At 54.4% G+C, this 27,299-nt stretch overlaps 1 pseudogene across 1 annotated transcript in view; it reads left to right on the top strand.

Moving 5' to 3' along the window:
* LOC309657537 (fatty-acid amide hydrolase 1-like) overlaps positions 1 to 27,299 on the top strand; it is a 47,503-nt pseudogene that overhangs the window by 506 nt on the left and 19,698 nt on the right. Inside the window, exons 2-14 of the transcript XR_014268806.1 lie at positions 8 to 122; positions 377 to 526; positions 840 to 973; positions 1,559 to 1,763; positions 3,385 to 3,425; positions 3,863 to 3,986; positions 4,917 to 5,108; positions 5,313 to 5,425; positions 5,854 to 6,046; positions 6,850 to 6,968; positions 7,065 to 7,175; positions 9,985 to 10,130; positions 11,517 to 12,065. The product of XR_014268806.1 is annotated as a fatty-acid amide hydrolase 1-like (transcript). The remainder of the gene's footprint in view (positions 1 to 7; positions 123 to 376; positions 527 to 839; positions 974 to 1,558; positions 1,764 to 3,384; positions 3,426 to 3,862; positions 3,987 to 4,916; positions 5,109 to 5,312; positions 5,426 to 5,853; positions 6,047 to 6,849; positions 6,969 to 7,064; positions 7,176 to 9,984; positions 10,131 to 11,516; positions 12,066 to 27,299) is intronic.

The following is a 27,299-nucleotide window of genomic DNA, read 5'->3' as shown; positions in this document are numbered from 1 at the left end:
TCCACAGGAGCCAGAGCTGGACCCCAAGCCCATTCTTGGAGCTGCCCCAGGAGAGGCTGGCCCAGAAGCTTCGGGCTAACAAGCTGAGTCTGGAGAGCGTCCTCTGCAGCTACCTAGAGGGGGTGGCGGTCGGGGTCAGGGCCCAACCCCGGGGCTCTGGGTGGAGTGGGGGATGTCACCCGTCGTTGTTCTGCTTAGAGGAGTTGGGGGACAGGTGTGACCCTGTGGCGCTGCAGCCAGCTTGGGAGGTGACTCGTGCCACAGTCATCTGTCACTTCTGCTCTGAGTCAGGGTGGGCAGAGGGGATGGGGTGACTCAGCGCCCTGTGCCTCGCCACCCCCTGAGCCCCGCTCTGGTCTCCCTCAGTGCTGCTCAGGCACTGAAAGCGCACCAGGAGGTGAACTGCCTGACAGATGTCCTGGGAGAATGTGAGGAACAACTGCAGGCATTGAAGAAGATGAAGAAGAGGCAGCGAGGCCTTCTCTACGGGGTCCCCATCAGCCTCAAGGATACCTATGACTGCATGGTGAGCCCTGGGGGTACACGTGCATGTATACACATGAGCATCTGAGTGTGTGACATTGGGCAAGTTACTTAATCGAGGCTGTACAGTTAGAAAGTGGCCAACTAGGAAACCGAACCAGCGGTCGGGCTCCCAAACCCCATCTCTTAACCACCGTGCTCTTCCGCCATCTGTGAATCCTTCTAAGGGTGCAGCACTTGTGTCTCAGAGGGCAAGAGGATGCATGTGAGTGTGAGCGGAGTGGGGATGAGAGTCTGTCCACTGGCTGATTCCACCCTGACCCCCAGGGGCTGGAGCTCATGTCACTTCCCTGCAGGGTCATGACTCGACGTGTGGCCTGGCCCAGTTCCCGGAGAAGCCGGTGGCCAAGGATGGGGTCATTGTGAAAGGGTTCAAGGCCTGGGTAGCTATTCCCTTTGTTAAGACCAACATCTCCCAGACACTGCTCAGTTCTCTGCAACAGGCAGGCCGGGGCTGGGGCTGGGCCCAGGACGAAGAAGCAGCTGAAAGTCCAGACTCAGGGCCGAGGGTGAGGTGAGGGCCGGTCACGCAGACCTTGGGACCCAGGTTCTTGGGCAAGTCTTCTCTGCCCTCTGAGCCTCAGCTTCCTCATCTGACAACGTGTGGGTGGACTCCATGCTCCCTAAGGGCCCTCAGGTCCCAAGGTTCTGAAAAGTTACATCTCTGTTTCTATTGCAGCTTCTCTCTAATTGTTCTTATTCTCTATTCTCCTCCCCTCCCCTGCACCCCACTCAGCTGTTGGTGTATCTATTTCTATCTGTTTCTGGAACCTATTCCCAATTCTGATAGCAGAGCTGTGGGCTCCTTGATCCTTATTTGAGGAGTCGTGGTTGGTCTCTCTCTTGCAGCAGCCGCTCCCCTCAGCTGAAGGGACACCAGGAGGTTTCCAGCCCCCCCGGGTGGAGCTCACCAGCCCTGGGGGTGACTCTGAGGGAGGTCGGCCTCTCTATGGGTAGGCCAGTCTTCTCCAGTTAAACCTTCCCCTCCCAGCCCCTTTTCTTCTGCTTCCCTCAGCTTTGATTGCAGCAACCCCATCCATGCACAGATTCAACCCTTTGAACTTAAAGAAGACACCTGGGGGCTCCTCAGGGGGTGAGGGAGCTCTCCTGGCAGGAGGGAGTTCCATCCTGGGCATGGGTACCAACGCTGGTGGCAGCGTCTGCGTTCCAGCCAGCTTTTGTGGTGTCTGTGGCCTCCGGACCACAGGATACCGCCTCAGGTACTCCGTGGTGGGTTCCTCCAGCCCAGCCTGGAGGAACTAGGGGTCTGGTCCGCATATCAACTCTCATTAGCTCAGTACTAGGGGAAGTGGGTGAAGGTAGGAGGGCTTCAAATAACTCCTGCCTCAGCCACAGCTAAACACACCATGTTTGGTATGGATGGCAGTGGAATAGACTGTCCACTCATTCATTACTTCATTAATTCATTCATCTGTATATGCATCCACCTACCTACCCTTCCCCTTACTCATACATCAACCCATCCATTTATCCATCTATAACAATTCCTCATCCATTCATCCACCCATGCAGTCATCATCCCAGTCTCTATCCATCAAGCAATTTCACCATTCATCTGCCATTTAATTTATTGGACAAAGACAGACACTGGACTAGGTACTTGGGATGCAACAGTGAATAAAATGGACAAATATCCCAGCCCTTGAAGAACTTACACACATCCTTCCTTCCATTCGTTCATTCATTCATTCATCCATTTATCTCTCCATCCATCCACTCAACTGGCCATCAATCAATCCATATTTGCCTCCATTCATCCATCCACCCACCTCTCCATACGTATTTCCATTAATCTTTCCATCTATCTTGCATTCATCCATACATCTATCCACCCCTCCACCTATCTTTCAACCCCACTCTGAGTACCTACACTGTGTGGGCCCTGTAATGGGGACACAGAACACTCTCAGACCTAGCCCCTGGCCCTACTGTGCTCTTAGACATCCAAATGGCTTAGGCAGCAAGTGATCGAGACTCTAAGAGAGGGTCAAATCTTGTGGGAACTTACAGGATGAAGCTGACATTTTCTTCAACAGAGATTTATTAAAAGCCTAGATTTGAAACTTTCAGAGGCAGGTCAAAGGCAGGGAAGGCGTCCTGGAGGAGGCAGCATTTGAGCTTGGATTTTTAAAATTAATTAATTAATAAATTTATTTATTTATGGCTGCGTTCGGTCTTCGTTGCTGCACGCGGGCTTTCCAGCTACGGCGAGCGCGGGCCATTCTTTGTTGCTGTGCGCAGGCTCCTCATTGCAGTGGCCTCTCCCGTTGCGGAGCACGGGCCCTAGGTGCATGGGCTTCAGTAGTTGTGGAACATGGGCTCAGTAGCTGTGGCTCGTGGACTCCAGAGCACAGGCTCAGCAGCTGTGGTGCACAGGCTTACTTGCTCCGCAGCACGTGGGATCTTCCTGGACCAGGGATCGAACCCGTGTCCCCTGCATTGGCAGGCAGATTCTTAATGACTGCGCCACCAGGGAAGTCCCTTGAGCTTGGTTTTGAAGGATGGACATGCAGAGCTGGAGTGGCATCTAGAAGGCTGTAATTCTGTAAGCAGCCTATTTTGCCTGGAGCAATATGGGTGTGTGGAAAGGCTAGAAGGGGAAGTTATGGAAGGAGTTGATATTTTAGAGCCTTGAAGGGCAGTCAAAGAGCTCAGATTTATGCTGTGGGCAGTAGAAAGTCATGGGAGGGTTTGAAGTAGCTCCCATTCTTGTGTGCTGGGTCCCGGGGGAGTGCACTGGCTGGGTGCTCAAGCCTCTTTGTCACCCAAGTCCTTCCCTTCAGGTGCTGAGCTGGGCTCTGGGTGGGCGGCGTTTTGCAGCTACTCCGGAGTTGCCTCTGCTGTCAAGGGCAGGAAATCAGGTGAGGTCTTGTCCGCCTCTGGCCACATCCATTCAAAGGCAAACCTGCCTGCCTTTCTCCAAGGACATTTCACTTGTCCTGTATCTCAGACAGACTGGCCCCACTGGTGATCAAGGAATCTGGGAGAAGGTTCTGCATGGCTCCCTAGTCTAGTGACTCTTGCCCCACTGAGAGGTGCTTCCTGTTCTTTAGCTTTAACCTCTCCTACCGGTCTCTTGATGTTCTGCCCCAGATGAGGGTCTCCTTTCAGGCACCAGAGTCGCTTTAGCCAGTCTGCCGACTCCACCCGTCCCCAACCCCTGACCCAGGTTGGCCCCAGGGCCTCTTCCTTTTGCCCTGATCATGGCCCTGGGCCCCACCCTCCGAGGCCAGGCAGTGGGGGTCCCCAGAGCAGAAAGGATGCGGTGTATCTGCCTTCCTCAGCCCCCTCTATGCAGTGACCACAGCAGCTGGCCCCATGGCCCGGGACGTGGAGAACCTGGTGCTGTGCCTGCGAGAGCTGCTGATTGAAGACGTGCACCCACTGGACCCCACCGTGCCCCCCTGCCCGTCAGGGAGGAGGTGAGCCAGGTGGGGAGCAGGCCTGGAGGGCTCCCTCCCCCCGCCCCTCATTCCTCATTGGCGGGTCTGCTGTCTGACCATCCCCTGTGAAGCCCTCCTTTCTCAGCCCAGGGTGCAGTGCGCAGGAAGCCCACACGCTTGATCAGTCAGCTGGATGCCAGCTGCTTTGGCTTCTCTGCCGCCCTGAGCCGTAGAAGATATTACCCCCAGAGAGGGATCCCAGCATCATATACCCAACACACACAGACAGCGTACTCAGCAAGTGTGGTTTAGAGAGCCTGGTATCGAGTGAAGCTGGGCCTTTAGGCCTCTAGGTAACCCTGGCCAAGTCACGTCTCTTCTCTAGGCCTCAAGTCTCCACACTGGTACAATGAAGAGGTTGGACCAGAAGACTGATGGGGTGGAGGTGGGAGCAGGGTGGGCCCCACCCTGTGAGGAAGGCATCCCCCTTCAGTGGTGGGGACTCTGGGGCTCACGCCTATGATTCCCATAGCCGGGGTTTCTGTTGCCTCCATCAAATGGCTGTAAGGGGCGCTCTGTCCTCGAAATCCCCCCTCCCCAACCTCCCATGCCCCAGTGGCTCCTCCCTGCCCTGCCTCCCCTTTGAGAATTGCCGGGCCAGTCTCTTCACCCCTGTGAGTCTCAGGTTTCTACCACACCGGGTGGCTGTGAAGGTTAAATGAGCTCACAGTAAAGCACTTGGCAAGGGGCTGGGTCACAGTTAATCAGGCAGCTCGAATTCTGTCTCATCTCTGTGTGGGGTGAGGGAGTGGGCATGGCACAAAGGCTTCTCACGCCCTGCTGAGGGGCTGAAGTGGATGGAGGTGAGGGGTGATGTGGTATCCTCTCTCTAAATCCTGAGGGATACAGAGAGAACACAGGGCAGAGCAGGAGGAGCTCCAGGCCCTGACTCGGCCTCTGTCTCCCCAGGTCATCCCCTTCTCTATCCCCCCGTGCAGTGTATGCCTTCTTACACCTGTACGGCAGGGGTCTGTTTGCTGATCGGAGGGGCCACACTTCTGGAGAAGCTGTATGTCTGCTGGGACTCAGATATGGGGCATGGTGGAAATGGGGAGGGGGCTGGTGGCAACTTGAGCCCTAGGAGGGGAGCTGCGGGCCCGGGCTGGTGGGATGCCTCTGGCTAATTGTGTGACCTTATGCAGCGAGTCACCCACTCAGGCCCCGTCTTCAGGATGCACACATTCTGGGGGTGGTGCTGGTGGGAACAGAGTGTTTCTTTGGGTCTGACCTCCCTCCGTGGCTTATCTACCGAGGGGAAGCTGGGCGGTGGGAGCCAGCTGGTGGCTGAAGGCTGTAACTGACCAGCTCTGTGTCTGTGGTTCCTCAGTAAGGGGGACCCCAACATGAAGGACATGGTCAGCCAGCTCCGCCTGCCAGACCCACTCAAGTGTTTCTTGGCCTGGTTCCTGAAGTACACAGTGAGTGTGGGCCCAGAGCGGGAGGGACTGGGGGGAAGGGGCCCAGAGAGGACAGGGGCTCAGAAAGGGGAGGGGGCTCCCAGGGGGGTGAGGTCGGGTCAGAGAGGAAGAGGAGGCCCAGAGAATGTGGTGGTTCAGAGAAGGGCTCAACGGAGAGGAACTGAAAGAGGGGGGATGGGGCCAAAATAGAGGAGTGCTCTCAGAGAGGGGAGGGGGCTTCAGAGAGGCTCAGCGAGGGGGAGTTTCAGTGAGAGGGCAGGGGATTTAGAGCGGGTGGGACCTAGAGGGGGCCCAGGGCTTGGTGCGGTGGTCAGGGGCTTAGGGAGGAGCAGAGCCGAGCTGCTCTTCCTGGACCCCCGTCCCGGGCAGGCTGGTGTTGCCCTGTGGTTTCTGAATTCGGTCTCCCCCTCTCTCCCCTCCTCCGGGAGCCCCGGACTGGCCAGAATTTGAAAGAGATTCGTGGAGTGGGGTGGGTAGTCGAGTCTCCTCGGGTCCAGCTCACAAGGGTTTTCCATGGGAATTGGATGAGGGTCACGTGGCTGGGGAGGGCTTGTCTGCTGGGGGCAGGGCTGTTTAGACTTTGGGATCTAATTAGGGTTTTAGAGTCATGCCTGACATGGGGTTAAATTTAGACTTTTGGGTGTGGTTGGGACCGGGGCTGGGGTTAGATTTGGAGTTGAGCTCTGAGTGCATGCTAGAATTGGGTTAAGTTGGGATAAAGGTTGGGCCTGAGTTGAGGTTAGGTTTGGGTTTGGGTTGGGGTTAAGGTTGGAACTGGGGTGGGTATGTGTTTGGGAGAGGAGGCTGGTTTGGGCTTGGTTTGCTCTTGGGGTTGGCCTGGTGCTCTTGGAGTTGAGGTGCTGTTTGGAATTGGGGCTGGAGCAGCCTGAGGGCTGACATGGGGCCTCGCAGTTTAGGGGAAGGGACCTGTGGTTTTGAGGGGGACTGTAGGTCCCTTTGGCTAGTTGTGGTGGTAGGGCTCTGATCAGGGGATGTGTACTCTTGGGAACATTGGACAGGCAAGGTGTCTTGGCCAAGGGACAAGATACAGGGTGATTCCCACCCTGCCAGCTGATATGCAGCCAGCATTGAGGCCAGACCCTGCTTCCTGGGTGTCATGTCCCCATTTGTATGAAAAGGAGTCCTCCCGTGCTGACCTTTGGACTTCTCAGTCTTCCCCATTCCCCAAGGACACCCAAGAAACTGTGGGAGCAGCACACAGCAGTGGAGGTGATGTATGCCTGGGGAGACCTTGAGGGACTGCCGGAACAGGGGCAGCAGACACCTGAGTGATGACAGGAGTAGCCCAACAGGGGGTAGATCTCTGTCTTGGCCGGCAGGGCGTGCCCAGCTGCACCTGGATGGTGACCTAGGAGGTTAATGTAGTCTGCCTCCCTGGGGCCAGGTTGATGCATTGTCCCCAGATCACTGTAGCTTCAGACTCCCTTTCCCATCCCTTCGCCTTGGCCCCTGGGAAGACCCTGACATCTCCCTGTCCTGCCCCCATCTCAGTCTGCATCTCACAGCCTGGGAATTCTTCCTGGTGTTTAAGCTGACTCTGCCTGGCAGCACCTGACCTTGTCCTGAAAACACTGACCTCTGCCAGTCTTACCCCTCCTGCCCACCACTATCCCTTCAGGAATATCAGCAAGAGTTCATAGCCAAGTGAATGTCCCTGGACCTGGACGTGTTGCTGGCACCAGCTCTGGAGACCTTGTCTTCTATATCGGCTATCCTGCCATGGCATCAAGTGAGAGGGCACTGAGTCTTGGTGGGGGTGGGGTGGTTTGAGACTAGGAGTCCAGGACTTTTGAGTCCTGCCACAGCCTCTGTGGCCTTGACCTCTGATGCTCTTCAGTATTTTAAAAATTTTTCTTGAGAAAAAATTCAGATTACTTAAATTCACCATTTAAAGCGTACAACTCAGTGGTTTTTAGTACATTCAGAATGTCATGCAACCACCACCACTATCTAGTTCCAGAACATTTTCATCATCCTGAAAAGAAACCCTGTACCTGTTAGCATTCACTCCCAATTTCCATTCACTTTTTTTTTCTGTTTTCTTTTGGCCGCGTCCTGCAGCTTGTGGGGTCTTAGTTCCCGGACCATGGATTGAACCCGTGGCCTCTGCAGTGGAAGCATGGAGTCCTAACCACTGGACCACCGGGGAATTCCCTCCATTCACTTTTTAAATGAACTTTATTGGAGTATAATTTACATGCAATAAAATTCACCAATTTTGAGTAACTTGATGAATTTTAACAAATGTATATATACATGTATAACCACCACCATAATCAAAATATAGACTATTTCCATCATCCTCCAAATTTCCCTCATGTCCTGTTGCAGTTCACCCCACCCCTACCTTCAGCAACCACTGGTCTACCTTCCATCACTATGGTTTTGCCTGTTCTAGGATTTCATATAAATGGAATCATAAGGTATGAGGCTTGGGGGTCTGACTTCTTTCTCTTAGCATATCCATTCACTCTTTTTTTTTTAAATATTACATTTAAAATATTTATTTATTTATTTATTTAGGCCGCGCTGGATCTTAGTTGCAGCACGTGGGTGGGATCTTCCTTGTGGCATGTGGGATCTTTAGTTGTGGCATGCAGGATCTTTTAGTTGCAGCATGCAGACTTCTTAGTTGCGGCATGCATGTGGGATCTAGTTCCCTGACCAGGGATCGAACCCGGGCTCCCTGCATTGGGAACGCAGAGTCTCACCCATTGGACCACCAGGGAAATCCCCAAATGTTACGTTTTTATTTTTATTTATTTTTTGGCCCTATGGCATTTGGGATCTTAGTTTCCTGACCAGGGATTGAACCCGCACCCCTTGCAGTGGAAGCGCAGAGTCTTAACCACTGGACCACCAGGGAAGTCCCCCTCGTTCACTCTTAACATGCTTTCTGCTGCCTCACTTCCAAAGGTGGCCTCAGCCCAGCCCACCTGCAAATGCAAGCCTCAGCACAGGGCAGCAACCCATCCCCAGAGCAGGTGCAGGTCTCAGAGGTGATACCATGCAGAACGCAAACCCACCTCAAGCCTGGACTCCTCTCCTCTGGGTTCCGCCACGTGGCTGCCCAGAGGCACATCCCACACCTGGCTCTGCTCTAGTGCCCTCTGTCCACCTCACTGCTGCTTTGATGCTCACTCCCTGCACACAGGTAGCTGCTGGGAGGAGCTGCCTTTTCAACTCAGGATTGCATTGCGCACTCCAGCCCTCTTGGAGCCCCGTGTACTGGAGGGCATGGCTGAATCCTCTGCCGCCCACTAGCTGTGTACCTGTGTACCTGTCTGCCATCTTGGTTTCCCATTTGTACATGCGGGATAGTAATCCCCATCTCATGGGGTGGAGAGGAGCCAAGGACTCAGCAACACAGAGAGGGGAGCACAGTGCCTGGCACTTGAGTAAGTCTTTGCAAAGCAGATTCTTTTTTTAAAAAATTTTATTGGAGTACAGTTGATTTCAATGTTGTGTTAGTTTCAGGTGCACAGCAAAGTGAATCAGTTATATATATATAATAATAATCAGTTATATATATATCCACTCTTAGATCCTTTTCCCATATAGGCCATTACAGAGTATTGAATAGAGTTCTCTGTGCTATACAGCAGGTTCTTATTAGTTATCTATTTTATATATAGTAGTGTGTATATGTCAATCCCAATCTCCCAGTTTATCCCTGCCCACCCATCCCCTGGTGACCATAAGTTTGTTTTCTACATTCGTGACTGTACTTCTGTTTTGTAGATAAGTTCATTTGTATCTTTTTTTTTTAAGATTCCACATATAAACGATATCATATGATGTCTTTCTGTATCTGACTTACCTCACTCAGTATGACAGTCTCTATCTAGGTCCATCCATGTTGCTACAAATGGCATTATTTCATTCTTTTTATGGCTGAGTAATATTCCATTGTATATATGTACCACATCTTCTTTATCCATTCCTCTGTTGATGGACACTTAGGTTGCTTCCATGTCCTGGCTATTGTAAATAGTGCTGCAATGAACATTGGGGTGCATGTATCTTTTTGAATTATGGTTTTCTCAGGGTATATGCCCAGTAGTGGGATTGTTGGGTCGTATCGTAGTTCTATTTTTAGTTTTTAAAGGACCCTCCATACTGTTCTCCATAGTGGCTATACCAATTTACATTCTCACCAACAGTGCAAGAGGGTTCTCTTTTCTCCACACCCTCTCCAGCATTTATTGTTTGTAGATTTTTTAATGATGGCCATTCTGACTGGTGTGAGGTGATACCTCATTGTAGTTTTGACTTGCATTTCTCTAATAATTAGTGATGTTGGGCATCTTTTCATGTGCTTTTTGGCCATCTGTGCAGAGCAGATTCTGATTTTCTCCTTCCCTCCACTGTGGGGAGCAGGAGACAGCTGTCAGGCCGACTCCCTGCACTGAACTGGCTATTGCAAGCGGAGGGCTGCAGTTCCAAGAAGGACCCTGAGGGAGTGCTCACCCACATTCTTTCCCACTGAGTCTTTTCTGAGCAGATAATTTCCTGGGCTTACCTGGATCTTCCTACAGGTAGCTCTTCCTACTTGGCCCTGTACAACATCCTGAATTTCCGTGCCGGTGTGGTGCCCGTCACCACCGTGATGCTACAGGATGAGGAGGAACTGGCCTTCTACAGGGGCTACTACAGAGATCGTTCCGACAAAAATTTCCAGGAGGTCAGTTTCCCTCTCTGCCTCTCTCCCTGTTGGGGTGGGGCCGTTCATTCCTGGTGTTTACCCTTTACCACTTCGGATGCAGTTTCACCCCATCCCTGAGGACACACTATCTGACCTCCAAGTCAACCTCTGTCCTTGTCAGGGGAGAATACTTTGCAAAAGCAGTGGTTTCCTTAACACTTCTGTAGGGAAAGTCGATCCCAGAGGCAGGGTAAGTGGAGCAGGGCGAAGGTCCCTGGTTAGGAGCTTACTGTGTAACTGAACTGGACACTGCCCCTCTCTGGGCCTCAGTTTCTTCTCCGGGAAAACGGGATTTAAAACATCTACCTTGCGGGTTTGTGCTAAAGTTTAAATGGAAAAAGAGTGAAGCAATTAACATAATGCCTTGTATGTAAGAAGTGTTCAATAAATGCTACTATTACTAATTCAGAGAGGGCTTCACAAAGGAAATATTTCCATGGACCTATTTAATTCATGGTCTAAAATAACAACCCTGACTTGGGTGAGAGAGAGGAAGAGAGAGAGGGAAAGAGAGAGACTGGCTCTGAAAAGTATGCATGTGTCTGAGTCAGACATTAAGTAACTTATTTTTTCTGGAAATTGATTTTACTGCTAGAGTTACCCAGTGGAACTGCTGACCTGAATTCTGAGAAGATAACAATAATGATACTATCTAATGTGTCTTGAGCTCTTACTCTGTTCCAAGAGCTGTTTAAAAGTGCTGTATATATATTAAATCATTAAATCCCATAACTGTCCTGTGAGGTTTTGCAAATGAGGAAATGGAAGCACAGACAAGTTAAGGGACTTGACCAAAGCCACACACACAGCTGAAGAGAAGGAGCCAGGACTTGAAGCCATGTGACCTGGCTCCAGAGACAAAGGCAAATAAGGGCTTATATGATAGCATCATAAAGCAATGAAAACATGTTTGAATGCCTACAAGTATGCCTGGATTTCGTGGCAGGGACTCAGGCTCAGCCCCTATGTTCCTGGGCCTGTGTTTGGGGTCAAGGCACCCCTTTCAGTGTAATGAGAAGTGTGATGAGACTCTGGGTCAGGGATTTGCACATTCTTCTTTCCTTTGCTGAGAACACTGGGGTGGATACTCGGTTTTATATTGCATCCTTGTATTCAGCTCTCTACACAGGGAGCAAGTTTTATATCTTAACCCTGGAGAATTGTAGCCAAAGCAGAACTGTTTTCCCAGGTTTTGCTGAGAGCTGAGGAAGCCTGGAAATCTAAGATCCAGGACATCTCTACCTTAATATAGACAGGGGGTGAGATATTTGGATTAATGCACACCTAAAGGTGGTGAGGAAGGCTGGACAAGGGCTCTGTGAGCAGGAAGCAGGCTTTGAGTCCACAGACCCTCTCTCTATGCAGGTGGTGAGAGGATCTGTGGGGCTTTCGGCGGCTGTGCAGTGCACTGCTTTGCCATGAGAAGAGGAACTGTGTCCCCGGTTCATGAAGGAGGTGGAGGCCTTGGTCAAGAAGCACAGAGAATCCAAGTGACAAGACACTCCTTCTCCTGGAGGCCTTTCTACATCCTCATCTAAGTCTGCTCTTGACGTCCCTTCCTTCTCATGAATACCAGATCTGCCTCATTTCTCCTCCTCCTGGAAGCCCACCAGACTTTTTCTTTGTTGTCCCTCTGCATGTCTGCTCAACACAGACGCCCCAGATTATCCCAAGATAGGGAGCAGGATGAAGTGCTTAATAAACACTTTGACTGGCCAGCCTCGTGATCTCTGGTCTAGGTGGGGAGGTGGGGCTGTAGCCTCCTGGTTGTCTCCTGCCCCCAGCTTCTCTCCTCCAGCTCAGTCCCCAAGATGCTGTCCCACATTGCAGCAGAGGGGAAAGAGCCCCAAACTGAGGGGTTGGAGACCTGGGTCCAAGTCTTGGCTCTGCTACTGGCTTGCTGTGCAATGCTAGGTAAGTCACTTCCCCTCTCTGGACCTCAGTTTTCTCATCTACAAATTGAGGGGGTTAGATTTGATGAGGTCTATGGTACCTGCCAGTACTTGACTATTAGTGAGCTGTGATTCCTAGGCATTTCTTTGATCAAGAACTTGCCATGGCTCCCACTGCTTTCTAGAGAAAGTTCCATAGAGCAAGGCCAAGGGAGTGAAGCCGAGTCAGAACAGACCCTGTGTTGGGACCTAAACCCTGCTCACAGTCCAGCTGCTAATTAAAAAAAATTTTTTTTAATTTATTTAATTTATTTTTTTTGGCTGCATTGGGTCTTTGTTGCTGCGTGCGGGCTTTCTCTAGTTGTGGGGAGCAGGGGCTACTCTTAGTTGCGTTGCGCGGGCTTCTCATTGCGGTGGCTTCTCTTGCTGCGGAGCACAGGTTCTAGGCACGCGGGCGCCAGTAGTTGTGGCGCGTGGGCTCAGTAGTTGTGGTGCACGGGCTTAGTTGCTCCGCACGGCATGTGGGATCCTCCCAGACGAGGGCTCGAACCTGTCTCCCCTGCATCGGCAGGCAGATTGTTAACCACTGCGCCACCAGGGAAGTCCCCCAGCTGCTGATTTTTTGGCCTGACACCCAGCACCTCCTGAGGGCCTCCACAGCCTCCTATGGCATGGCTGCACCACAGCACAGCCTCCCTCCATCCCCTTAAATGGGAGCCTTCTTGCCAGCACAAAGGGTGCTTCTGCCTCTGTGCCTCTGTTCATACTGTTCTCTTTACATAAACATCATCACTGTTTTCTCTGCCCTTCAAGCCCTGTTTCAAATGCCACTTCCTCCAGGAAGCCTTATTTGAGCCCTCCAACTCCCCCATGATCTTCCCTTCACCTGAACTCTCTTGAGGTTCTCCCCAATCAAAACTTCCCCTTCCTCTATCCCGTTCCTCTTTGTAGCCCTACTTCCAATCAACCAGGCAAACTAATGAACTCATTCCTCCCTGCGTTTGATAGCCCAGACTTCCTGGAGATAATATCTCAATGCAGATGAATGGAATTCATCTAACCATCCATCCATCCATCTATCTTACATTTGCTGAGTACCTCCTCTGAACACAAATGATGGAATTTTAGGCAGAAAAAGCCCTGAGTTTAACTAAGATGGAGACCCCAGGAATCACACCAGAAAGGCAGCCCTGACTCCACTTACAATAGAAGGAATCATTTGGGTTGTTCAGGTGCACCTCCTGCCTCCTCCGGACGCAGGGAATGCGTCCCGCTGGCTGCACCAGTCTGGGCACCAGGGGGCAGCATTGAGCTTCACACAGTCCAGACATTACCTGGCCTTCTCCCCTGTCATCAGGTCTTTCCCAGGCTTAACTCCATTGCGCAGATCGCAAATCAGGAAACTAGCGGGTGGAGATGAGATTGCAGGACCAGGAATAAGCCAGGTGCATTTGCAGATTTTAGGAGATGGGGGCAGAATCCTATTTTTGGCTGAAATCAGCCTGGGGAAAGGGAGTGGCAGATACCAGCCCAAGGGGCAAAGTAAGTGGGAAACCTCATCCTGGGCAAGACTTCCCTACAGGCTGGGCTTCTCTCATTTCTCTTGAGCTGACGTTTGGGGTCAACAATTGCCTTTCTCCCCAGTCCCAGCTCCATCTCCTGTGCTGACCTCTAATCTCTCACTTCCTGCCAGCACCGTCTTCAGCTGAAATCACTCCCTGGTCTGTGTGACTGTGGGCAGGTCATTGGCTTCCTCAGATCCTTTCTTCATAGCGGCTTCTCTGAGGCCTGCGTGGGTGCATATGGGACCTCCAGGGACAGGGCATCGTCTCCCTCTCCTCTTCCCACTCCATCAATACTTCCATCGTGGAGGGCTTCATCTGAGTGTCCACATGTCCAGGTTCCGGCTCTGCCTCCTCCGAGGCCTTGGGCAAGTCTCCCAGCTTCTCTGAGCCTCAGTTTCTTCTGTAAGATGGAAATAATGATTACATATGACCCGGCCTCAGGATGAGACATCCACAGAAGGTGAAGGCCAGGTGGAAGAGGACATGGGCTGCCCCTCCTCAGCCTGGGAGTCACAATGGGGATAGAGGCTGGTTCAGGTCAGGGAGTCTGTGTCCAGAATTCCCAGGGAAGAGCCATCTCCTCCTGGGGAAGCCAGTCTGAGAGCCTGAGGTTGGTTCACTCATGGGGAGGAGTTTTGCTCAGTAACAGGAAATTTCCCAGGGGGTGGTTGGTTCTACAAAGGCTGGGACTGAGGTCCCTGACTAGGACCCTTTGAGTTCTGGTCCAGTTTCTGCACTGTGGGATGCAGATAAGACCTATCTCCTTTCTGGGCCTCAGTTTCCCCTTTGGCTGCAAGGGGAAGGGGTGTCCGTCCCCTCCCCATTCAGTTCCAAGGCTCTGACGGTCAGCCTCTCTTCGCTGCCCAGCGGCTGTCCGGGCCTCTGTGCCCCACCCACCGCGATCGGGTATATCCCCGCGCCAGGTCTCCCGTGGGCCGGACAGACAGACCCGGCGGAGGCGGCCCTCCCCGCCCGCACATTGACGGACAGACGGCCGGACGCAACCCGCCCCGAGTCCGGCTGGCTCCCCGGCCGCTCCGCCGCTCGCAGCTCCGCGCACTGGCCGCCCCGCCCGCAGCCCTCCCCGGGCGCCCGCATTAAAGCGCATATGCAAGCCATGAATTATCAACTGAAAGGAGTCAATTACCGGCTCTAAAAACGAGTGTCTGCGCCCGGAGCGCCCGGGGCCATCCGCCTATTTACGGAGCGATTTCCCCCGCCCGGCCTCGGGAGGGAGAGACTGGAGAGACGGGGCCCGAGACCGGGAGGGAGAGAGTGATGACAGGGAGAGAGGCTGGGAGAAAGAGATCCAGAGACCCGCAGAGACAGGGAGAGAGAAACTGGGACGGGAGGGCGAGACCGAAAGCCTGAGATCTAGAGAAACGCGCGGAGTATCAGACAGGCAAAGGCATCTTGGTTCCTTCTCCCCTGAGCGGGGGCGGGAGAGGTGAAGCCCCAGGACCGCCGAGGCCCGTTCCCTGTCCCCCAGGGTCCAATTCTCCTGTGCTGAGGGAGGCTGGACTCCTGGGGCCCTGGGGATAGATCTGGGGCTCAGAGCGTGACAGGGTGAGGAGCACAGTTTGCAGAGGGGCCTGTCTTGGCAGGACACTGTGTTGTCAGGTGACCAGGAGTGAGTGAGTGAAGAACAGGGACAAAGTGAGGACAGAGCCTGCTGCGCGGGTGTCTGTGCGGCCTCTCAGCATTGAAAGAGAAGAGGTGAAACCAACCCCAGTGGGCTCAGGAAGTCTTGTCTGCCTCCCAGGTTCTCACCCAAGCGGTTCCCTCTCTGGAAATGCTTTTCCTACTGGGCTCCTACTCATTCTTTGGCTCCAGGCCTCCCCAGCTGCTCTGCCTGCCTTAGCCTCAGCACACACCCCATTCTATTCCATGATCCAGGTGTGACTTTTCCATGTGATCAGTAAGTACCATAAGGGCAGGTCCTTGGTTAGTATTGTGCCCTGTGAAGGGAGAGACATAAGTATTTGCTGAATGAATGGATCAAGGAGTGAGCTGGGCTAGAGGGGACCTTGGTCTGGCCTGAGGATGTGACCAAGGACCAGAGTTTGGATGGGAAAGGCCAAGTGTAAAGCACTCTGTTCTGATCACATGGAAGGCTTCAAGCAACCTTGGTGCTAGTGTGAGTTCACAGTAACTGAGTCCAGCCCTTGCTGTGCAGAGGGTGAGTGAGAGGAGGGCAGGAGCAGTGGCAGGGAGGGGAGGGGTTGGGGGCAGGAGACCTGAGACCTGGCTCACCAACACCAGCAAATTGCTGCCAGAGCCCCCAGGGCTCTGCCTTTAGCGCTTCAGGTCCTCTTCTTCTGCAGTGGGTGGGGACAAGGAACCCCCAGGAAGGAGGAAGGAGCAGGGTCTAAACAGCAGAGGGAAAAGTCTAGGCTTGGGAATCAAGCAGAGCCTTTTTCTTCTAGCTGTGTGGCCTCTGATAGCCTCTTAACTTCTGAGCCTCAGGTTCCTTATCTATAAAATGGGGACAGTGCGATCACTTTTACACTGAGTGTAAAATGAGTGTTCTCACATCTGCATAGCACTTTCCCTCAGAGGAAAAGACCCTGCCTAGAGTAAGAATAGCTACCATCTATTGAGGCTTAGAGGTGCCAAGTGCTGTGACTAGTGGGTTATCTTTCTCTTCTTCTCAACAGCTTTCTGAGGTTGTGAAGTCACTTTGCAGACAAGGAAATTCAAAGAAGGGCAGGATTTGGGAAGTGGTAGCCTCGAGTTTTGAAGTCAGGTCTGACTCCAGAGCCTCCTTAACCCTCGTACCATGGGGCCTCCTAGACTTGGCCCGTGTACCCCTGTCCTGTTTCTTCAGCCCTTCCAGTCTGACTGAGCCCAGGTCTACTGAGGGGGCCACAGCAAGTTGGGCAGGATAGCTCACGTCCAGCAGAGGCGGCCTGTGGGGTCTTGTTCCCACCACGGTGTGCATGGGCCGGCTTCCGGCCTGACGAGTCTGCAGCCCCGCCGTGCCATTAGTTGGCAGCCAGAGGGGGTGTCTGCAAGCGCCAATGCTGGGGTTCCTGCGGCTGCTCGCCTATTAATGGCTGGTGGCTTCGCAGTGATTTATTAGGGCTTCTTCATTTCCCCTTGGTCCGCTATAAACATATTTATACCACCAGAGTGACCGATAAATTTCCCTTATGAATCCCGTTATCTCCCCCATTAACCATCCGTCACCTTTTATGCGGCCACAATGGGCTGGGCCAGGGCACGGGGGGCTGGGTGGGAGGCCCTCGGCCTGCAGCCCTTGTGCCTAGTGAACTCTTCACCTCCCCCACTGCTCCCCAGACAGAGCAACCGCTGCTGCCTTGGAGCTGCCTCTAGGACGAGGGCACGGGCCTCAGAACAGACTGGACCAGGCGGGCCCGTTGAAATGTGGCCTCCTCCAGGGTCTTAGAATAGGGAGGTCCCTCTTGGGGCTACCCTGAGTCTCTCCCACTGTAGCTCTGGCTGCTCTTCCTCCTCTCCCCACCCTCAGCTCTCACCCTCATCCCTCTAAGTGCAGCAGAAAGCTAAGACACAGTTAGATGTGGTACTGGGGGCCAGATGCCAGCTGGCATTTGCCAAGCACCTCCTCTGTGCCAGTCACTTTACATTCATGATTTCATGTGATCGTCATCACAATCCTGGGGCCAGACATTTATATCTCCATTTGCCAGATGAGGAAGTAAGGCTCAGAGACATTAAATGAAGAGCCCAAGGTCACCCAGTCAGAGGGCAGAGAGGTGATTAGGGGACTTTCTGGCCCTAAAGCTTATGCTTTCAACTACTGCACTCTACCATCTCTTCAGATGCCCTGGTCTAGGAGGGATTAATCCAAGAAAGTTTTACAGCAGAGAGGGCTACAGAGCAGAGGAGGAAGGAGAAGAGAGGGGAGGGAAAGGGGCCTCAGTGTAAGGCTGGCAGGGAGAAGGGGGCAGGGCCGTGGGAGTGGGGAGTGATCCTCACTTTGGGGAAACCTGGACCCCTGTTCAGAGTTAGGCCCCAAGCTGCTGGGAATGGGGGCAAGGTCTCTCAGAGCCCTAAGGCACCTGTCCTGCCCACATCCGGCAGGGCAAGGGGCCTGGTGCATGGCCTGGGCTAGTAGACTAGGGCTTGGCTTAGACCTTCTCAGCTGTGTGACCTCAGCCTTCTGTCTATACCTGGGCATGGAGGATTCTGCCCTTGGAGTACCTGATACGTCGGCTGCCTTGGGAGATGGCTGGGTTTTTGTGGTGGGGGGCTGCCTGGGAGTCATGTCTCCTCCACCTTTCCCCCCAAAGTCAGCCAGAACTGCTGAGAGCGTCTCTAGAGCTAAGATGACCCACAATCTCCAATGGAGAAGACTCTCTAGACTTAGGTAGACCAAAGTCCACCCTGAGCCTTGGCACTGCTTCTCTGGCCCAAGGAGGATGGGCATAGGCATTTTACGGATGAGGAAGCTTCAGCCCAGAGAAGGAAGGAATCTGAGCAAAGAGCTGAGCCCAGGGTTAAGGTCTGGTGACTGGGAGGGGACTCAGCAGCATCAGAGCCAGGAGGTAGCAGAATGGAGCTGAGGATGGGACTGGAGTGTAGCCTGCTGGGTCTGGGTGGCCATGGGATGGGGGTGCAGTTCTATGAAGGCTGTCTAATTACTCCTGTCTCCAGCAGTGCCAGCCTGAGTGGTCTAGGTGTGGCTAGGGCAGAGGGGATTAGGGGCTTAACACCCCAAGGAAACAGATTCTCCTCTGACTTCAAGAGGATGTGGGCAGGTCTTTCTTTTTTCTTTTTGTTTTTTCTTTTGGCCAAGTGGCATGTAGGCTCTTACTTCCCCGATCAGGAGGGATCGAACCCGTGCCCCCTGCAGTGGGAGTGTGGAGTCTTAACCACTGGACCGGGGAAGTCCCTGTGGGCAGGTCATTCTGGCCATTCTCCTGCCTCCCATGGTCCACAGGGAGGACATGTTGGGGGTGTTCACAAGAGCTAGTCCATCTACTTCCTGCTCCCCTCACCCCAGCACCCGAGTGGGGAAAACAGCCATGCTAGGAGGAAGGAGGCCTGCTGGAGCACGTTCTGGCCCTTTCTGAGCCTCAACCCTAAAAATCTCCAGCTTGGACTCCAGACTCCTTGCTGCCATATGCCATGGGGACACCCCTGCCCTCAGATGAGAGCTCCTGAAGTGGGGACCAGGCCAGAGAGAAGCAGGCACCACAGCCAGATACTCTGGTTGTCTCTCCCACAGCGGTCCTCAGCCTCGCTGTCTCCTGGTCTCCCTCGCTCTTCTTCCCCCTCCTTCCCTTTGCCTTCCCTGTCCTACCCCTACCCACTGTCTGTCTGTCTGTCTGCCTGTCTGTCTCTGGGCTGGCAGCTCTCTCCCCCATGTCCTCTCCTCTCTGCAAGGTTGGAGGGAGGGGTAGGGCAGGAGTGTGCCTGTGTGTGTGTGTGTGTGTGTGTGTGTGTGTTTGAGAGAGCGCAAGTGCTCCCTCTCTCTCCCTTCCCACCCCCCTACGCTATCCTTCTCCCACACTCACACACACACTCTCTCTCTCAGTCATTTTCAATGTCATAAATTTCCACGTCTCTCTCCTCCGCTCGGCTATTACCTGCGCCTCCGTCACTGGCCGCGCTCTCGCTCCCAGATGGGCTAGGCCATCTCCGCTCTGCAAATGACTCAGGGAGAGAGAGGCAGGGAAGGAGGGAGAGAAAGGAGCGGAGAGACACCAGGAGAGATTGAGAGCTTGAGAGAGAAAGCGAGTGAGCAGAAGACAAGAGACTGAAGCAGAGAGGGGGAGAGAAGCAGCCCCGAGAGACCTCAGCCCCCTCTTACTGCCCCCTCCAAAAAAAGTCGCCACCAACAGGGAGCCTGTGGCGGGGAGGGGGGCCCATCTCGGCACCGGGGCAGGAGGCGTGGTGCTGGCTCTGGGGGTGGAGTCAGGTCACCTAGCTCTGCTCCCCGCCCCACCCCCTGGGACTTGCTGCAAGTCCTTCCCCTCCACTCAGGTTTCCCGTGGGCCTCCACATGCCAGCGCTGTGCTAGTGGGGAATCAGACACCCGGTATTCCTCCCTCCAGCGGCTCCCAGCCTAGGGGGCAGACAGACTGGTGGCTGTTCCCTGGGTGGTACAAATCTGCTAGAACCCCGTGGGGACACTTGCGGATGGGGAGTGGTGGTGTTCAGAGTTCCCACAGCTGAGAGTGGGCTGCCTGGGAGCTGTGCCTCGACCTTCAGAATTGGAGGCTCTCCTAGATCTGGGCTTCTCACCGTCAGTGTGAGACCCCCTCCTCCCCTCCTGCTATCTTCATAGCAGCTTTTAGATTTCCCAGTCCTGGTCTTTGGAAGAGAGAAGGGCCAGGAAGACTCAGGGGGTCTGGGGGAGAGAGCATTTCCAGGAGACCCCATAGGATGAAGAGTGAAGCAGAGGGTGTCCGGGCAGTGGTGTAGTGGCAGGACCCGTGAGAGTGTGGGGACCCAAGTCCCTCAGATGCTGCCGGGAGGGCCTCAGTGAAGCACCAGCTGGTGGTATTAATGATGGTGCCTGTGGGAGCTGCTGGCGGTGCTGGGAGGACATGTTTCCTGGGCCTGGTGCTGATACCAGAACCTCCTGGAAGTTTCCTGCTTTTACTCTCAACACCTCCAATTTCTTTTAAAATGCAGATATGATCATACCACTCCCTTGGTTCACCCCTCCAATGACTCCACGTCCCACCGAAAAGAAAACCTAAGCTCCTCACCGTGGCTTCCCAGGCCTAGTCTCTTCTGACCCCACCCTCCCCTCCTGCATCTCCCCTGACTTCTCTCTCCTGACAGGGGCTAGAATGTGCCCAGGGTCTTTGCACTCACTGTTCTCTTTCCACCCGGCTGGCTCCTCATCCCGCAGCTCGAATGTCACCTGCACGGAGGGGCCAATCCTGACCACTCCATCTAATGGTGGGTTGATCACCCTGTTAACTTTATTGTGGTCTTCTGAATATTTATTTTGTGGCCCTTTTTACACTCTGTCATTATTCGTTTACTTATCTCTTTGCTTGTTTAGTGTCTATCTCTCCTGATGGATTGTACCTTCCACGAAGTCAGAATCATGTTTGTCCTGTTCCCCAAAGATAGTAACTGCCATATCACAAATCCTCAAGAAGTACTTATTGAATGAATGAATGAATGAATGAATGATGTTGATGTAGGTGAATCCTCCTCACCTTGGTGTGTTGGGACTGATGTTTGAATGGATGTTGAGGCTGGACTGATGATCTCAGGGTTGCTGTCCGTCTGGCAAATTTGGAATCCCAGTGGGATAGATTTCAGTCCAACAGGGAAAGGCATCTTGCCCTGATGTTGGGAATTTAGCCTGTGATTAGGATCAGGCCTCATAAAAGAGTTTTCCTTGACTGAAGCCCACATACAGGAGTCCCTCCACCTGTGGGTAAGCATATATACACAGGCACACACACACGCACACACACACACTCTTACCAAAGGCTTACTCAGAGCCCTGCACAGAGTGGCCTAAGTTAAGGCACACTCACATGCATACACAGAATCCCCATAGATGCCTGTACACACCAAGGCACACACAGGGACAAGCCCAGTACCCATATTCCTACATATGCCAGACAACCTCACGGGTATATTCGTGGACAGGTGTACACATATACACACACGTACAAATACTACAAGTACTTATGTGTGCAGACACAGTCATAAAACAACATAATTAAACATTAAAAATGACATCAATGGACAAGACACCTGTTCCCTTGCTTACTGACTCAGGAGTCCACACCATGGAGTGACTAACTGGGCTCTGAGCTGCCCTCCAGCAGGGGATGCACTATGCTGAGTGGTCCACACTCTCCTGTCTCATCCCTGCACCTCCCCCTGCTCCACTGCCCCAGCCCTCATGGTCTTGTGAGAGGCCCAGGCTCCAGCAGACTCAGTCAGGGGCCAGAGACAGGGCTCAGCTAGAACCAGGGTCAGGGCTTGGTCTGTGGCCAAGGTCAAGGTTCACTGGGTGACTGGGGTCAGGCTCATCTGGGAACAAGGTCAAAGGTCAGTCAGGGGCTGAGATTTCCTTGATGCCCGGGTCTCTGCACACAGGTTTACCCACATGTGTGCCATCCCAAGGAGCTGCTGGTGGGAAAGAGACGTAGGGTCCTTACCGTGTGTAGGCCTCTGTGGCTGGTGGAGGCGGGGGGAAGGGGGGCCCGGCCGGGCAGATAGCTGTGAGGTACGTTTCCATCTCCGCGGGTCGGGCGGGCGAAGCCATTTCCAATCTGCTCTCTATCATTTTCAATATCATTAATCCCAGACACTCTATTTTCCATGCCTGCGCAGCCAGGCCCCCGAGTGTGCGCCGTGTAAAGTGACACATATTCATCACCGGCTCGTGGCGCCGGCGCCGACGCTGATACAATATTAGTGTTGCCCCCCCGCTCGGGGCGCGCTCTGCCCGGCTCCCCGATGGCACGAATCCATCACCTGGAGCCCGTGTCACTTTCCCCAGCAGCCACATTTGTTTGGGCACTTAGGAGGTAATTGTGGCACATTAGCCGGGGCGGGCAAGGGCGCTGGGTCCCAGGGAGGAGGGGAGGCTGAAGCGTCTTCTTCCATAGCCCGAGCCCACCGTGGCCTGGTGCCACTCCTGGGCTCATGCTGGGGTCCCAGAAACCTGGGTTCTTGCTCAGCCTTGGAGGGGGTGGCTCGAAGAAGCCAGGCCCCATCAGGAAGTCTCAGAAGGGTGCCCCAGCTCCCCTGTGAGCCCCAACATTGGGGCTTAGTCTAGATGGGGCCCCAAGCTTGGAGGTGATGCCCTTGGAAGCCCAACAGTGAGGGGAAAGTTGGCCCTGCCCTGGGAACCTGAGTCTGAGAGGGGAGGCCACTAGTCTTAGAAGGGTGACATGGCCCAGCCCTCAGGAGCCCTGTCTGAGTCCAGGTGGAAGGAATGTCACCCAGCCTGAGCAGTAGTTCATGGCCCAGGGCAGGGTACTTTTGGGAAGACTGCCTGGAGGTGGTGAGCCAGACACAGGGACAGCTTCCGGCCAGTGGGAGGCCCAGAGTGGCTGCAGTGGACGGAGGAGCAGCAGCCGGGGTCATTGATCCGGGCAGAGGCCAGGCTGTGCGGGGGCAGGGGTTCTCCCTCCTCAGTCTGCAGGGCTAACACCCATTAACCTCGTCAGCAGACAAATTGCCCGTCTTGTCAAATTCCCATTTAAAATGCAAACTCGATTTGACAGAGTAAACTGAGCGGAGGTGGGAGCGGATAATCCAGTGGAAGCTCATTAGCAGGGCCCAATGAGAGGGCCTGCCGGGATGGCCTAACGAACCTGCCGTGATGAACCTCCCAGCCTTTTAACATCCCACCACCCGCTCGATACTCACTGGCCCTACTGCCCGCCCCCCTCAAGGAGCCTGGGGACCCCAGCTGCCTGCCACCACCTTCGGGCAGGTGCATCTGAGAGCTCTGGAAGCAGACAGAGCTGGGAACCAGCCTCTGCCCTCTGCCTGCCCACTCAGTGGCCTTGGGTGGCGACAACAGCAATTGTGTCTCCCCACTCCGCACCGGGGTTCCCACTGGGACACTGTGTGTCTATTTGCTGAAGGCGGCCTGTGAGTTGGCATTATTAACTCATTTACAAATGAGAAGCTTGGGACCCAGCTCGAAATCAGCGGGCAGAGCTTGGATGTGAACCCCAACCCGTCAGACTGCCACAGTTACACTTGTAACCACTGCGCCGCTTTGCCTTCCTGGATTGTAGATGGCCGTCCTCTCCTCTCTGCTTCCCTGGTTTCTGCGCTGTCACTGGCTGTGTGGGTCTAGGAAAAGGGACTTCCCTTTGAGCCTCATTTTTCTCATCTGTAAAAAATGGGCAAACAACAGCCTCCCAGCCCAAGGGATACGGTAAGGAGAATTTTAGTAAGTACCTGGTTTAACGAATACTAATAACCATCCAAGAAATATCTGCAGACAACTTAGCCTGGGATGGGGTGGGGAAGGGGGGTGTGAAGGGGAGAGAGGGGAACTGGGTTTTCCCAGGAAGTAGCTCATGAGCAGACATGGGCCCCTCCTGGCTTCCAGGACCTGGGCACCCCTGGACTCACACCCTCTCCTGCCTTCCCAGCTCCCTGCCTGGGCCCCTCTCAGAGGAAAGAAGCCTGTGTGTGGTCGCTCTCACAAGCCTGGAGTGGGGTTGACGGGTCTCCCAGGCAGGTGAAGGTCCTGCTCACTCAGCCACTCCTTCTGTCCTGTGTTGCAGTCAGGCTGCTGCTACCTGATTCGAATAACTGCAATAACGGACAGTTAAGAGCCCTGGTTGGGCAGCCGCCAACAGCTGATGGGCTGTCGCTCCATCTCGCCTCCCCAGGGCACCCCCAGCTATTCCTTCAAAGGTGCACGCAGAGCGCCTGAACCGGGCTGGGGCTGCACTTGCCCCTGCCACCACACGGGGCGCTGTGCTGTCCCACCGCAGTGGGAGCTGGTGCTGGGTGACCTTGGGCAGTGGGCCTCTTTGGGTCTCATTGCCTGTCACTGGCATTGCAAGAGCCTTCTCACCCCCAGTCTCTACCCCTCTCCCTGAGTCCTTCACAGGCACCAAAGCAGTTGCTCTGAATATTACCACTTCCCCATCGTGACTCCTTACTCTTCCCAAGGTAAAGCCCAAATTCCTCAGCTGGTGGAATTCGAGGCCCTACACAATCTGGCCTCTGTTTGGCCTTCCAGCCTCTCACATGATGCAGAGGGTCCTGAACTCTCCTGTCCCTCTGTCGCTGCCGGGCCGTGATTACCCTCATATCCTTGTCCACACCACCTCCAGACTCCGCACCTCCCCTAGGGGATCCTCTTCAGCCCCTCTCTGCACCCCTCCTCGCCTGGCTCTAGCTGGAAGAGACCCCTATGAGACCCTGGGCCCTGGCTACATGGGGTGGGCTGCAGAGGAGGAGAGGCGGGGTGGGTTCTCAGCCTCCCCCCAGTTGTCTGCAGAGCCGTCCTCTGAGGCTGGCCTAATTCCCTTCAGAGCCTGGCTCCCATCTTCAGGGTGGTGCTTAGGGAGCTGAGAGCCCAACGTTAATGCCTGAGAAAGTCGTGGGTGGATTAGAAAGCGAGGCGGATTAGGGCCAGAGCTGGTGGCTGATGCAGGAGCAGAACCCCTCCTCCTGAGGAAGAGGAGGCTAATCCTGCTTAGCGACTGAGGAGCCGGCAGTGTTGAGGGTAGGGGGGCTTCTTCCCATCCACCCGGGGTGCTCAGACCTGCCCGGCCCACCAGGCCCAGCCTGGGCCCAGGCCAGAGCAGCATACAGAAGACCCCTGCCCATCCTCCAAACTTTTGGTCCACTGGGGTCCCCCAACCATCTCTGCCTTGTCCCCAACACTGCCCTAGCCCTTCATGTGACCCCAAACCTCATCCTGCTGTGCCCAGCCGAACTGCCCTGTATAGCCATGGCGCCTGATTTTCATAGCTACCCGCATGTCCATGAACTGAGCCATCCCACTGAGACTCCTGGTGCCCCATCGATCCGTGCTGCCCAGAGAGCCAATAGTGGATGCTGCAGTGCTGCCTAGATCCTCCCTGAGGGCCAAGGCACTCATTCCTGCAGCCGCTGGAGTGTTGGCTGCTGAGGGCTCATGGTCAAGTTCCTCCCTGGGGTATTGTATTGCTCTCAGCTGCCTCCCCCAAGGTTATGCCCTCTCCCTGGAGACAGTCCACAGGATGGCTGGTCAATGCAGGAGTACAAAGCTCTGGCCCCTTTACCTCCATCTGGGGCGACTCTGAAAGGCCATCCCAGCACCAGAGTTTTCTGCGGGATTGGCTGAGGCCGCCGCTGCAACTGCATCACAGCTCAGCCTCTCCCTCTGCCCAGTCCTGTCCCACACTGCTTTGTGGGCTTTGCTCCCCAGAGCACTCCCCATAAGCCCCCATCTCTGTGAGAAGTCTCACCCTTCACTTTCCTTTTTAAGTCTCAAGGTCAGGGAGAGAAGATTAGGTTGATCAGTGAAGGGCCTAGATTCCAGAGCTCCTGACCTAGATGCCTGCAGCCCAGCCGGGTGAGGACCGGCAGTCCTTTCCCCGGGGATTAATCCTTGGCCCCTTTGGTTTCAATGGTGTAGGCATCCCGTGGACTGAGCGGGGAGAGAGGTCCTGCCCTGGAGACCCAGTCTGGGATCCTGGCCTGAAAGAGGAGCCAGATTCTGTCTAGGGAGCTGATTGAGGAGAAAGCACCTGGTCTGAGAGCTTAATCTGAGGGAGGAGGCAGGTCACTTCCTATGAACCTGCTCTGAGAGGAGCAGCAGAATTCTGCTTGGGGAGCCTAGTCTGTGGGGCAAGAAAGGATGCTCCTTAGGAGCTGAGTCTGAGGAAGCAGACCAGGCTCTGGACCAAGAGAAAAGGCAGACCCTACCCAGACTGTCTGCCCCAGGACCCTCCACCCCACCCTCTGTCCAGGTCCTCCACTGCCAGGCTTGGCTTGCTCTCCCAAGGGTCAGCCAGTCACTGTGATGCCTGAACGTGGGAGGACTGGGTTTCTAAGTTAATGATGGGGTGTGTGTGAGAAGAATAGGAGGGACACCCACTATGGGTCCTTGTTCCATTAGGCTGGAAGCTGTGGCACATGGGGACAGAGATCGTCCTGGATGTAAGCAAGGTCTCTGAGAAATTCTGGTCCTCCGGTAACTTGAGAGCAGGGCTAGGGGACTGGACGGATTGACCTTTGAGAGTCAGTTTGGGAGGCAGGGATCAGTTGAGGGGGACCACTCCCCTCTGTTCCCTACCTTTGATGGACAAATGCTAATGACATTACCAGCGATTGACCAGAAACAAATAAATAATTCAGTCTGGCTTGAAAATGGGAGAAAAGTACTTAAATGCTATTGACAAGCCAGTCCCTGGCCTCATTACCCATGCAGACGCAGGCTTCCACATCGACCATGCCCCCCCAACCCCGATTCCTTCAAACCCCACTGTGGGCAGCCTCAGGCTTCCCTCCCACCAAGCTGGCCCAGGCTGAGTGTGGAGGGTGACCTGAGGAGACCAGATGGACGGTTGGGCCGTGTGGCTAGAGGTACCCCCAGGAGGGACAGCAGTCCCAACATCCTTCCCCCTTTCCCAGACCCTCCCAGTGGCCTCTGTTCCTGGGAAGGGTGTTCCTGGCCAGTCCCTCTCCAGCCCAGCCCCCGGTGTGCATACACGGGGCACAGGCGTGCACGCACACGCACACACAGAGCCCAGCAGCTGCTGCATCCTCTTCCAGGACAAGAAGAGTGGTGACCCCCGGGGCGGCTGTCAGTCACCGTGCTCTCGGGGAATACAAACTCATTAAATGTTTCCCTGCCTTGTTACAGGGGCCCAAGTCCCCGAGTCAGGCCTGAGGAGGAGGAGGAGGAGAAGGAAACAAATGTGCAGCTGATCCTTTAAAAGCACATCCTGTATTCCTGACCCCTGGAGAAGAGGGATTATCGAGGGTGGGGATTACCCACGGAAGGGCCTCACCGTGGGTTCCTCTGGAGTCAGGAGTTGGGATTTCCAGTTCCTGTGGCACATGGAGCTCCCCCAGGCAGCTATTCTGCAAAACAAAACCTTTCTATGCTAAGGGTCTCCCTCTCTCTTCCTTAGTTGCCTGGGCCTGACTCCCCTTCACGGTGCCTCCGCTGGCATCAGCTGGTCTCTTTAGGGAGAACTAGAGGTGCCATCCTTCCTCTGGCCTCTTCCCTGCTGGCAATACGTTTACGCCAGAGT

This window comes from Balaenoptera physalus (assembly GCF_965194825.1).
Source record: "Balaenoptera physalus genome assembly, chromosome: 1".
Taxonomy (NCBI): Eukaryota; Metazoa; Chordata; class Mammalia; order Artiodactyla; family Balaenopteridae; genus Balaenoptera; species Balaenoptera physalus.
The sequence above is the reverse complement of the archived record's forward strand: the minus strand, read 5'-3'. Positions and strand labels throughout refer to the sequence as shown.